The 13,223-nt window shown below is 43.5% G+C and overlaps 1 protein-coding gene across 1 annotated transcript in view; it reads right to left on the bottom strand.

The window, feature by feature from the left end:
* The window catches only part of sgcd (sarcoglycan, delta (dystrophin-associated glycoprotein)), a 225,098-nt gene that overhangs the window by 131,198 nt on the left and 80,677 nt on the right, over positions 1-13,223 (bottom strand). The window lies entirely within an intron of this gene.

Genomic DNA, 13,223 nt, shown 5'->3' with positions numbered 1-13,223 from the left:
TGAAGGGGGAAAAACACATCGATCTCTAAAAACAATTACCGTATTTTCAGGAGTAGAAGTCGCACCAGCCAAAAAATTCATAATTGAGACGAAAAAATATATATACAAGTTGCACTGGAGTATGAAATGCAGCTGCAAGAGTGAAAATAACAAATAATATCACACATAAGTCGCTCCAGAGTATAAGTATAAGTATATGTCGCACCCTGGCCAAAACTATGAAAAAGGGTGCGACTTATAGTCCGGAAACTACTGTTTACATTTAGAGTTACATTCACAGGAAACAGAGAAAAAGATTTGTTCATATTGTATACAAAAATAAACTCTGGATTAAACAAAAGGGCAACTTTTATAAATAAGATCCACTTGGAGACGAGTTTGAGGCGGATCCTTCAACAGCAAAAAAGTTATAAATGTAATAAATACTGACGTGAAACGGAACGTGCTTTTCAACCAGATTTTTAAAAACCTTCAGTGCCATTGGCGTTAAAAACATTGAAATGGCCTGTTTAGTGCAAACGTACAACAAATAATGAGAATGAAAAAATATAGTTTACATTTACTGAGGTTTTTTATCTGCTCATCCTTTTGTTTCTTCTTATTTTGTGCCATCTTTGGGTCCACGTCGCCGACAAACACAGTCTTCCTTGTGGATCGCAGTGTGGGCGAGTTCAAAGGATTGTGGGCGTGGCATTTTGATCTGTGGGCGTGGCCTTGTGGTCTGTGGGCGTGGCCTTGTGTGTTTTCCCTGTGTGAGGACGCGTACGGCAGCGTTTTTTTAGAAAGAGCACAAAAACGACGGAGAAAAACAAACGGCGCTTCACTTCAACAGGAAAAACAAAGACTTTTCCTTTGCATTGTACAAAATGTTTTATAGTTATAGGAAAAAAAACATGAATGCATAATGCAGGTTTATCACATGCAACTTTTTGGAATTTTAAATCAACGAGACACAATTCCCACAAGATGAGACACAATGAAATTTGGACATAATTCATAATAAATAAATACATTATGATTTCATCATTTAGACCACTCACATTCTTCTATCTTCATCTGCTGTTGTTGTTTTTTACAGCTTCTCACCAGCGTCAACTCTTTTTCTGTTGAAGATACAGATGCTCATTTTGAGCTGTATAAGAAATATAGTTCTAAAACATGCGTGTTGTTTACGACCTGGTCTAATTTGAGTCTCACAAAAGCACTTGGTTTCAAACTTGTGACCGTCAAAAGTAGAGATCTGGAGGTTCTGCTGTGTTCAAGTCCATAAATCATCACGTTCTGAGTATTTGTTTTTTAATCTTATCAGTAAATTTAAGATGTTCTTCTTTAATGCATGCCTTGTTTTTATATATCTTGCTTTTATCATTGTCAATCACCAAAGCAAGTTCCTCGCCTGTGAATGTTGTTCTGATTCTGATGCCGGGGCAAGCAAGCTTTTGTTTATTTCCCCATGGCAATTCCCTTCGTTGCCAGCAGATGGAGCGCTAACACCGAATCTGGTGAGGGAACGCCTGAGAAAAGTCATGCGTCGTTTTCAGCACAAACATCTTTTCAAGTTGCAAAACACGAAACGCCAAAGAGAAGGAACAAAGGCCAATAAGTCGAGGAATTCGACTTTTCATCTTATTTTTTTTGGCGTCACTGGAGATGGAATTCTTATTTTGTCATTGTGGAGTTTCACGTCCGTCGAGCTCAGCCTTTTGTTGAAATCTAACACAGCAAAAACGCAATATTATAAGACAACATTCAGAAGAGCTAAATTACTCCCATGCCATTTAAGTTTTTGCTAATATCCTGCCCGACGGCGTTCCACTTCCTGTTTATCCCGTGTCCATCACTCTATAGAAAAGTGCGGCTCCACTTGACCGCTCGCGTCAGAGTCTGCGAGCGTGTGTGCGTGGGTCTGAAGAATGTACATGTGTTGCCCACGTTTTCTGGTCCGTTAAAACCTCCAAAATGTGTGCGCGTTCACTGCAGCGTCGCAATTGTGCCAAGCAGAGTCCGGCTGCTTTTAAAGTGCAGTTGTCCCGATTTCTCCACCAATCCACGCGCAACGGGACAAACCAGAGCCAAAACGAGTCAGTGGGAGGGCCTTTCATTCTGTTACAACTACAGTACAGCTCAGAGCGGATTCCTTTGACGCACCGGGAAGCACATGTCCCCATTTTGGTATAAATAACGTTTTCCTGTCAGCTTCAAGCGGGTATAGATTTCTTGTTGTTCATGTCACCATTTTCTGCTTATACATCAATTTATTGCCCAGTATGACAAAAGCAATCTATGCCGTGAACCAGAAGTGATAAAAGTTCACCACTCAAATACAGCTGAAACTCCAATACTGAAGTGCACCGTGGTAAATGCACTGTACAGAACATGCAGTTGGTGGGACTGTGTTCAAAACTTCAATAAAAAGAACCGGGTCACTTGAATTCACTGGACGTAAATCTGTCGTTGGACCCGGCGCTGACACAACGCGATTCGGTGTTTGTGCCTCTGCCGGCGTCGTCGCCACGTGAACGCCTCTCTGCCCTTCCCGTCTCAAGTCCACCCCGCGGAACCCCTGATACTGCAGGACTGAGCTTGTTCTTACTGTATAATGTATGGAGACTAAAGTAGAGATACTTGTGTTAAAAAGTAAGGATCCGTAAAAAGCCGTATTTATATTTACAAGAGACCCATTTGAACGAACACTAAACATCAAAAACTAACCACATTTTGGGGGGGTCGCAATATTGTTTTCAAGCCGAATAGCTTTTGAACAGAGTTTTGAATGGGAAGACAAAGCGGGCAAATGTGTACTGGTTAAAAGGAGCTATCAGTGGAAGGGTTTTTACTTTGCCGTATGTGTACGCTCCACCAGGGGGCGATATCTCATGCCGATAATATAGACCTGATCGCAAACCACTCTGAGGGAACCCTGGTTGGTGGCGGCGATCACGCATTCAACCGACATTAGACGCACTGGAGGAACTTTGGCCAGGGTTTTCTGGAGGACTGACTTCTGGAGGGAGATGAACCCAAATGCACGCCGGCTGTAGCAATTCTTCTAATCCACACGCAATATAATCCAGTGTAGGGTATTTCTTCGGCTTCAATAAAAATGTGCCGTGTGTTTAGTTGATGTCTACTTTTATTCCATTCTTTCTGGTCATTTTGTTCTGTATATTTGTTTATTTTTTAAAAAGTACAGTAAAGAAGGGCCAGCGACAATGTCTTTCTCCACAAACTCCTCCTTTTGGTCAGGGTTTGAGCTACTGACTCGGCCGCGGCGCTAAGAGTTTCATTTTAAGCGTAATTTAATATATTTGTAAGTTTAGCTCAATTTGAGTTCTGATTTGTTAGGCTTTTTATTAGAATATACAACGTGTTCTGAAATGCTTGTGATTCTCGTGTTAGTTTAGCCGGTCTCTGCAGTTTTGTGCGTTTCACTCTTTTTTAACTTCTAACAGAATGCTACAACTAAACCGGGACACAAACAGCAATTGCAAAAGTCGCTGTAATCCCTCATTTGTCCAGCAATGTTTCGAAATTCAGTTGCGCCGTCTGGACTCTGTTTTTCTACAAAGCAAAAGTAAAACAATTGCAATTTCTAAAATTGTTCAGCCCTACGATACATACACATTTATCTTTGTCTCGCCAACATGACATTAAACACACGGCAGCAGTGGAACACGGCGCCTCGGCAGATCAATGATGGGCCCCGACTCACAACCTTTTATTGTGATGTGTTTTCAAAGTGCTTTTTTACTGTGTCCTAATGATGCATGTGTTGAGCCTCCAGACCTTCTGTCACCCGCTTGGACAGACAATAAAGTATCTTATAAAACACGTGGTTACAATCTTAGTATCTCTGAGTCGGATCCAGAATCGAGACGTCAGTTCTGATTGTGTGCCTCCTGCTCGTCTTTATGGAGATGTTATTATGCTATACCATCTCCATCATAATCCATCATTTCTATTGCTCATAAAACAGGGACCAACCTTGAATGATGAAGATTTTGAGACATCCAGGCATAAAATGTCCAACCAGAATAAAACTAGATCCAGTAGGACCTTTGAAAGCCGTTTCGCTGCCACAAAATGTATTTGTGGGCGACATTATATGAGTGAATACAATGCTTATTTATGTTATTTAACAGTCAAATATTAGTTTAATTAAGATAAACTCAAGTATATATTTTTGAGAATCTGGTTCAGACGGAGCTGTGATTTGAGCTTCTGACAGATCGAATCGGCCGGCCGACTTGGAGCAACATAAAGCACTCTCGGGACATGAGCTTCCAGCGCTCTCACACTCGGGACATGTGGAACATGGCCACAGAGACATAGCCCCACCAGTGTGTCCTGGGTCTTCCCGGGGGCCTCTTCATGGTGGGACATGCACAGAACACCTCCCCAGGGACACTTTGTCCAGGAGGCTCCAGAACAGATACCTGAACAACCTCAGCTGGAAGAGCAGCTCTACTCCAAACCCCTCCCCTTCTAATGGAGCGCCGAGCCCCCTGTGGAGGAAACTCATTTCGACCGCTTGTATCTGTGATCTTGTCCTTTGGGTCATTACCCAAAGCTCTTGAGGTGAGGGTAGAAGGTAGATTGAGCGGTAAATGGAGAACACAACAGATGCAGCGACCTCGTCACTGCAGACTGTAGTGGGAAATGATTGAATGAAGCTTTGTGCTTTGTGAGAAACAGCTAAAATGCCCTCGAGATACTGCTATTATAACATAGTTTTACTTAGTGCCTGGTGCAAACATTTTTTTCATCAAATTAAAGACACAAAAGATATTTTGTTTACCTTGGAATTCTTCCTTCATTTTTTGATTCATTTCCACAACAAGAGGCTGAACAAGTGTCAATCTCACGTTCCATCCTTCCCTCACTCGTGAACAAGACCCCGAAACTCTCCACCCACCTGGAGAGGGCAAGAGACGGTCGAGAACCATGGCCTCGGATTTGGAGGTGCTGATTCTCATCCCAGCCGCTTCACACTCGGCTGCAAACCGTCCCAGTGCATGTTGCAGGTCCGGGTTTGATGGAGCCATCAGGACAAAATCGTCTGCAAACAGCAGAGATGAGATCCTATGGTCCCCAAACCGGACACCCTCCGACCCCTGACCGCCCACTCTGACCCCTGACCGCACCCTCCGACCCCTGACCGCACACTCCGACCCCTGACTGTGCCTAGAAATTCTGTCCATAAAAACAATAAAACTGGGAGCCACAAATCAAAGAAACTACCTCCTGGTTTGCAGAGAAAGTTGGCTTGAGTAAGTCCAGCTGTATCTAGTGCTATTCTTATTGTGAAGGGGCCTTTCATCAGAACAGTTGTACCAAATGCCTGTGTTCTTCCTGCACCGCGAGGCTCTCTGAGCTCGGCCTCATCATGGAGACGCTCTCTTCTCCATAACTCAGTGTGAGAGGATAATGGCAGCCATTGTCCGCGAGGCGTTGGCGAGCTGCATGCAAAGCACTCTGGGAGCTGTGATGATGGATTAATCAGTAAATAACAATGGTCCCTCGATGCAGCGTTAATGCGCCGGGAGTGCAAGTCTCTGGAGCACCTCAGATTCAAATATTGGATTTATTTATGATCACCATTTTGATCAAGATCCTTCTGTCTAATCTTGCCAAAATTCTCAGAGAAACAAAAACCAGAAACCAGGAAATGTTGAACTTACATAAATATAAACGCAGCAAATAACCATTAGTTTAGAAGTTGTTTGTGTCGATTGTTCCTTGAGCCTTTTTAAATTTATTTAAAAATAAAGGTTGAAATATGGTGACTGAAGCTTCTAAATAGTGAATATTTGTACATAAAGTGTAATATTTATGATAATCAGAAATGGTTTACTATTTTTTATTTAATAATGCCACAGTTTTTATTATAAAAGGTATTTTCATATGTGATTCAGTCTGTAATGTGCAGAGAACCATTAAGATTGTAAAAATACAACTATGAATATTTTTTATGGTCAACATAGAAGCGGCAACACGGCTTGAAAGCGGCTTCTGTCGAGATCGGCCGAACTAAACTAAATCATCAGGAAGGATAATGGCACTTCTGGAATATGAACTCAAATTACTCAAATTGGGCAATGACAGGGCCGTTATTCTGTCTTCTATTGAATATGGTGAAAAAGCCTGGGGCGTCTCACTATTAGCTACATGCACGGTTGCCATGGATACAGGAAAAACATACCGCTCATTTCGCACAGTCCAACAGAGGGTCCGGCATCCGCATAAAGAAGCCATCGTTTTGCATTAAACGGGCCAGGAGAACGTTTGCTTCCGTGGCAGGAGTCCTGACGCACGGTGATGTCAAATATCGTCTGCAGAGCTTTATCGACCAATGATTCCAGTGATTCTGAGTCGGTTTCCGCAGTCTCCTTGTGGATAACTTATAAAGCACTTATAAAGAAACAACATCAATTTTTCCAACAGAATTCTCAAAAAGTCTTCTTCAGCGCAGTTTTTAAGTCCATAAACCATCCTGGGACTCACTGTGTCGTCAAACTGTGTTCTTTGTCAGCGTTGCCGTCACGTTGCCGAAGGGCTTCATTTATTCATCCGTCTTTGTTCTTTCTCTCGGCCTGTCTGTCTTCCAATGTCGTGTTGGACAAGTAGGTGTAATTTTGAGTTAGAAAATATGAAATAATAATACCAAAGTGACAAAGAGTATGTTTGAAAGAGCGATTCCTCTTTTTCCCATTACACTTACAGACCTTAGTATGAAACATGGGGCTTTGCTTGGGGCAAACATCCCACTGAAGGTCTTATTTCATTCTTTATCTCCACCATTCCAGCCATTACCTGCAGCCGTTTTTCCTCCCAGCATGCATCGCTCGGGCATGACCCGTGTAACGGTGCTGATTGTGTCCCTGTTTAGCCGTTAAACGCTACACAATCTTTATCTCCGCCGTAAAGATCCCAGTGCGGCGAAGTCACGGTAAAGTCGAGTTATCTGCAGGGGGGGGGTTTAAGGCGACGGCGAGGCTCTGAGGCGGCGTCCGGGTTTAAACCAGCTCCTAACGCCACAAGTGACTTTAAAGAGTCTGTTGTGAAGCGATGGAGAGGAAGAGCGTCCTCCACCAAGGACGCAGAGGGAGAGAACATCAAACGAAACGCCATTCGCCGCGCGCAACAAATGCCTAGAAAACATTTGCAAAACCTTGAGAGCTTTTTATTCAAATTAGACTTTTTTACCACAAACAATCCACTTTAAACTCAGGCTGCAACTGTAACGAGGCCTAATTACTGCGTCGGCTTCAATGAACGATTGATGGAGCAATATTTTTGGGGGCATATTTGCAATTGGGGGGAGATTTTTGTTGTATTTTAAAGTAAAATTTGAGTTATTTGTTTTTTATTTGATTTGAAGTTGAATTTTATGAATTTATTCTCCTTTTAACGATATTGGACATATTTATTTTTTAAACTGAGATGATCCTGCTTTATTGTTGTGCGTATTATTCTGTGTATGATCATGCTTCAAAATAAATGTAACACTCTTTCACCTAGAGCAAAGCAGCTTTTATCCTATGAACAAGTCTGCAAAGTGTATTTATCACGGGTGAAACATGGAGCGAGCCCACCCAGGAGAAGGATGTAAAGACTTCTGTAGAGAAAAGGCTCTTGATCTGAACCGGTGAAAACAAATGATATGAAAAAGGCGCTTTTTTCCCTGTTTGTTAAAATTTGAAGCATAAACGTCACTCACAAACCAGTGAAAACAGTGTGATATTGTCCAGTCGGATTCTCATTTGCCGCAGTTTAATTGTGTTCAATGTATTTGTCCAAGGCCGACAATCACAGCGGCGGTTTCCTCAAAGGGAGGCGGTGAAATGGAGACGCAGATTAAACAACGTGGCGCCCCCTATCCCACAGTGTCAGATTGGCAAGCTACGTTCAAATCTGTGTGGTATATTTTAACCAAAGCATTTTAAGTTTTGTTCACAAAGTTTACTTTTTCAAACAAGTCTGAATTGTTTTGTGTCGAGCGTGAATAGTTTGACCAAAAAAATAACTTTTATGAAAAGTGTCGGAAAAACTGACACATGAACATTGTTTTGGACTTTGATTAACCTTTTTCTTCAATATGTATTTGTATTGATTGATTTATTGTTGGTGATGCAGTTATCGACACATACATCTTATTAAATATATATGAAAAACGTTTTGGGGACACACAAGTTCATCAGAGTTTTGCATAAAAGACAAACTCATCGCACTCACTATCGAACTGTAAAAGTATGAAATTAATAAATCAGTTGAAGCTAGTCGTTAAATTCTGATTTGCAATTAGGTCGAATCAATAATTGCTTTTTAAACCTGTTGTTACTGCACTTCAGGCTCCACTGATCTACAATTAAACCGAGCTTTGTCTTTCATCCAAGGTCAACAGAGCCGATCTCCTCGCTCGTCTCCTAATCAAACGTCAGGATTGGGAATGATTTTGGACTTAGAGCACGGTGGAAAAAAAAGAAAAAAGAACACACATTGCCATTTAAAGCCGCACTTCCTTCAAAGGCTTTGTACAAGCTGTTCATCGACGGCGCTTTGAAGTCCGTCCTCCTCTCAAATCCCTTGTTCAGACCCAAATCCTGCTCTAATCCAGGACTCCGGGGCTCGGCTCCTCGGCTCCTCATGCAAATGGAGCTTTGTTCTGCAAACGCCCGAGAGCGAGAGTCTTCAGGTGACAGAGCGTGTTCTCTCAGAGGACGAGGACGAGGGTCAGGATTACAACTATTGCTCCAATTAATCACTCAAATATGTAATTGAAGGAAGAAGAAGAAGAAGAAGAAGAAGAAAAAAAAAATTAAGTTCTTCTGTGATTGATGAACGTGCTCGTCCTGCCCTTCCAAATCAGAAGCAAAGTCACCAATCTTTCCCGACCCTTTGTCCCTCGGGAGAAATAAATGATTCCTCTGTATTTATTCCAGATGGACAATCATTGGTGTCGTTCCAATGCTCAGTCACACGGGCCGTTCTCAACCCTAGACTCTGGAACCATCACCACCATCCCGTCGGCTCTCGGAAGCTAAGCAAGTCAGGCTCTGGTCAGTATTTGGATAGGAGACCGCCGGAAACACCAGGTGCCACAGGGGGGCGCTAGGGGAGAGACACTTCACCCACATAACAAGTGCCCAGCTCAAGCGCTGGAAGAGCGGCTCAAATATGGACGACGTACCAACCAAATCTATGAATGCGATCGGAAAAATGAAGGAGCCGAGAAGTGTTTCCACCTCGTCAAGAATCTCCAAGTTACAGATCTACAACTACGGCTACTCAAACATCTAAATCACCTTTATGTTGCTCATGGAGATGGGCGACAGTGACAGGTTTGGACTATCCAACAACGATATTCAGACGTCCTGAAGTTCAATCGCCAGACAACTAAAAGTCATCACATAAGCGCAGGAGTGTGCATGTTCTCCCTGTGTCTGTTTCCTCCGGTTTCTCTCACCACTACAAACATGTTGCACAGACACCGCCTCGAGGGCCAGATACTCCAAATGTCAGTGGGGCTTTTCCTGGTTAAATAAAGGTCAGTGAAAGCTTTTCCCCAGGCAAGCCACTTTTTGCACATTTCATTCAGAACTATTCATTCAGAACATATTTGTAATGGAAAAGAGTAGACGCTGGAGATTTACATTCAAACACGTGTAATATCTGGACTATGTTCTCATGTGCATATGCTCTCATCCTCTAATATACATAAAGACAAAACATTATACATAAAACAAATGACATGTGAACAGAAGTTAGTGTGGGAACAATATGCCAGGCGTGATCTAATGTTGAGAAAAGCCCCAGAGGGAATCATCTGAATTTTGGGCTTCATCTTGACGTGATTTTATTTTCTAACATTCTCCTTCTTCTTCTTTCTGCTCCTTATCCTAGTTCTCCTCCTCCTTCTCCTTATTCTCCTTCTCCTTATTCTCCTTCTCCTTATTCTCCTTCTTCTTCCAGTCAAACTCCAAGATATTTAATAGAATCAGCTTTACGCATCATCACTAAGTTGGACATGACAATTAGGGGAGCAAAAAGCACACAGCATGATCTTTTAATGCTCAATAATAACCATTATTACGAAGACATTTCTGAATTAAATTTACATCAAGTTGTAATTGATTTTGACCAATGAAAAGTTTGAGATAACTAAAAGGGCCATGAGTGACCTTGAGGTACCCCATCTAGAGCTAAAGGATAGAGTTCTACATCAAGCGTTGTGGATGAATTGAACAATATGGATCCAGAATATTGATTTTGATTGAAAGAAGTACATAAATAATTCATAAATTCATGCAACGCAGTGTGGGTGGAGAATCCGGACCGAAAAGCAGATTGAAAAGGGGATAACGTATGATATTAATTTAGACAATGATATAACAGTACAAACAATAGAGATCGGCCTATAATCATTCGGATCTGTAGGAGCTCCTGACTGTCGATGTTTTTGAGACGAATTAAAAAGATCGGCTCATGGAAACTTTACCTCTAAACCATCTGGACCCGCGCTGCAGTTTGTTCATTTCAAAGACACAATCATTACGATTCAAAGTGCCACTAATCGAGGAGAAATGTTGATTGAACGCATGAGAAACATTATGATCCATTTGTTGAGGACTTGATCAAGCGGAGCCCAGAACCGTTTTGGGTTTGGCCCTATTCCTCATAGTGACATTTGGCATTATCTGAGTCATGCAGTAGTTTCGAAGAGACATTTTAGCACAATCCCAACGCATTGTTTTGCATTTTGTATCGATATTAAGAGGTACCATATTTTCCGAAGTAGAAGTCGCACCGGAGTAGAAGTTGCACGGGAGTATAAGTCGCACAGGCCATAAAATGCATAATAGAGAAGAAAAAAACATATATAAGTTGCACTGGAGTATAAGTGCAACCAAGGCCTGCCTCCCTGCTTTCATCCCCCATCTCACCACCCTCTTCAACCAGTCTTTATCCCTCGGCCATGTTCCTTCCATCTACAAACTGGCCTCCATCACCCCCATCCTCAAAAAACCCACCCTAGACTCCGCCAACCTCTCCAACTACCGCCCCATCTCCAACCTGCCGTTCCTCTCAAAAACGCTGGAACGCATCGTCGCCGCCCAACTTCACACCCACCTCCAGTCAAACAACCTCTATGAACCCCTCCAATCTGGCTTCCGCCCACTTCACAGCACTGAAACAGCCCTGGTCAAAGTACTCAACGATCTCCTCACCTCTGCAGACTCCGGGGCCCTCAACATCCTGTTACTACTAGACCTCAGCGCAGCCTTTGACACTATAAACCATTCCATCCTCCTACAAAGGCTGCGCCAACTGGGTGTTGAGGGCTCTGCACTTGACTGGCTCACATCCTACCTCACCAACAGGCAAGAGTTCATTTCCCTCTCCGGTCACTCATCCACCCTCTCCCCAGTAACGCAGGGGTCCCCCAGGGCTCAGTCCTCGGCCCCCTCCTCTTCATCTGCTACATCTTCCCCCTTGGTCACATCCTCCGCCAACTCAACCTGGACTTTCACTGCTACGCTGACGACACCCAGATATACCTCACCACCAAATCCACCCAAAACCCTCCCCTCAGCCACATTGAAACCTGCATCTCTACAATAAAATCATGGCTCACTCTCAACTTCCTCAAACTGAACAGTGACAAAACAGAGCTCCTCCTCATTGGCACCAAATCCACTCTCAATAAAACTGGTCCCTTTTCACTCAGCATCGACACCTCGACCATCACCCCCTCTACCCTGGTACGCAATCTCGGTGTCATCATGGACCCCACCCTCTCCTTCACTCCCCATGTCAGCCACATTGTCAAGACCTCATACTTCCACCTTCGCCGCATCGCCAAAATCCGACACTGCCTCACCCTCCCCGCTGCTGAATCCCTCATCCATGCCTTCATCTCCTCCCGCCTTGACTACTGCAACTCCCTCCTCACTGGCATCTCCTCCCATTCCCTCCATAGACTCCAAATGGTCCAAAACTCCGCTGCCCGCCTCCTCACCCACACCCGGTCCCGTGATCACATCACTCCCGTTCTCCGCTCTCTCCACTGGCTCCCCATCAAGCAGCGCATAAACTTTAAAATACTCCTCCTCACCTTCAAAGCTCTTCACCACCTTGCCCCCCCCTACCTGTCTGACCTCCTCATCCCCCACCGCCCCACCCGAGCTCTCCGATCCTCCTCCTCTCTCACCCTGACTGCACCAACATCCCGACTCAAAACTTTTGGCGACAGAGCATTCTCCCGAACAGCACCCCGACTCTGGAACTCCCTCCCCCAACCTGTCCGCCACTCTCCCTCACTCACAACATTCAAATCCCGCCTAAAAATATACCTCTTCACCCAAGCCTATGACCTCCCCTACCCCTAGCCTCCTCTACCCCATTGCCTACACTTCTACCCCCTGTTACATCCCCATCTTTTTCTCTCTACTTCTTCTGTCTTGTTCATTTTATCTGTATATTAATGTGTTCTGTACGTGTTGTCCCCCCTGTCTGTAAATACCCCCCCCCTTTTTTATTATGTTCAGCGTCTTTGGGTCACTGAAAAGCGCTATATAAATAAAAGTTGTTATTATTATTATTATTAAGTATGAGTATAAGTCGCACCCCGGGCCAAGATTATGAAAAAAGGTGCGACTTATAGTCCAGAAAATACGGTATTTATTTATCTTTGGCTGCCCTCAGTAAAGAGTAACAATCACGGTGATATAATAAATAACGGTGGCCCCTGTAAGTAAGACATGTGCATTTGTGAAAGCTTCAAATCTCAGTTGTTTCAGAGACTCGTGCCGGCTTCATCCCGTGATCGCTGCAGTTATTGTGTGGGACTGTGCTTCAATAACATTTCCTGCACAAATAAAGTGCCTCCGAGTCGGTAAAGAGTGCAGACCTTTTAGTCGTGGCCCTGGTGTAATTACTCTTTTCAGCGCCGTCCAAACACATCACACAGAAACAAACGGGAGTCCACAGGCTGAAAGTGCAGAAGCTGAGAGGGCTGAGGGAGATGGAAATGTGAACACTCGCACATAAGGACGTGATGTTTGTAGAATCACAGATAAATGTCAGGACAGAGTCAGTATCGGTGATGGTGATTTTGATGGTTTAAATCGCCTTGGGAACATTTCATATTTTCTTAAGGGGGGTGATCACATGACAAAAGGGCAAATGTTAATTTGTGGGTCTTGCCATGGATTTAACTTATT

This window comes from Eucyclogobius newberryi, unplaced genomic scaffold (genome assembly GCF_026437365.1).
Source record: "Eucyclogobius newberryi isolate DKJ021-1_F unplaced genomic scaffold, fEucNew1.0.hap1 SCAF_15, whole genome shotgun sequence".
Classification (NCBI taxonomy): Eukaryota; Metazoa; Chordata; class Actinopteri; order Gobiiformes; family Gobiidae; genus Eucyclogobius; species Eucyclogobius newberryi.
This window is presented reverse-complemented; position numbering and strand designations above follow the sequence as displayed.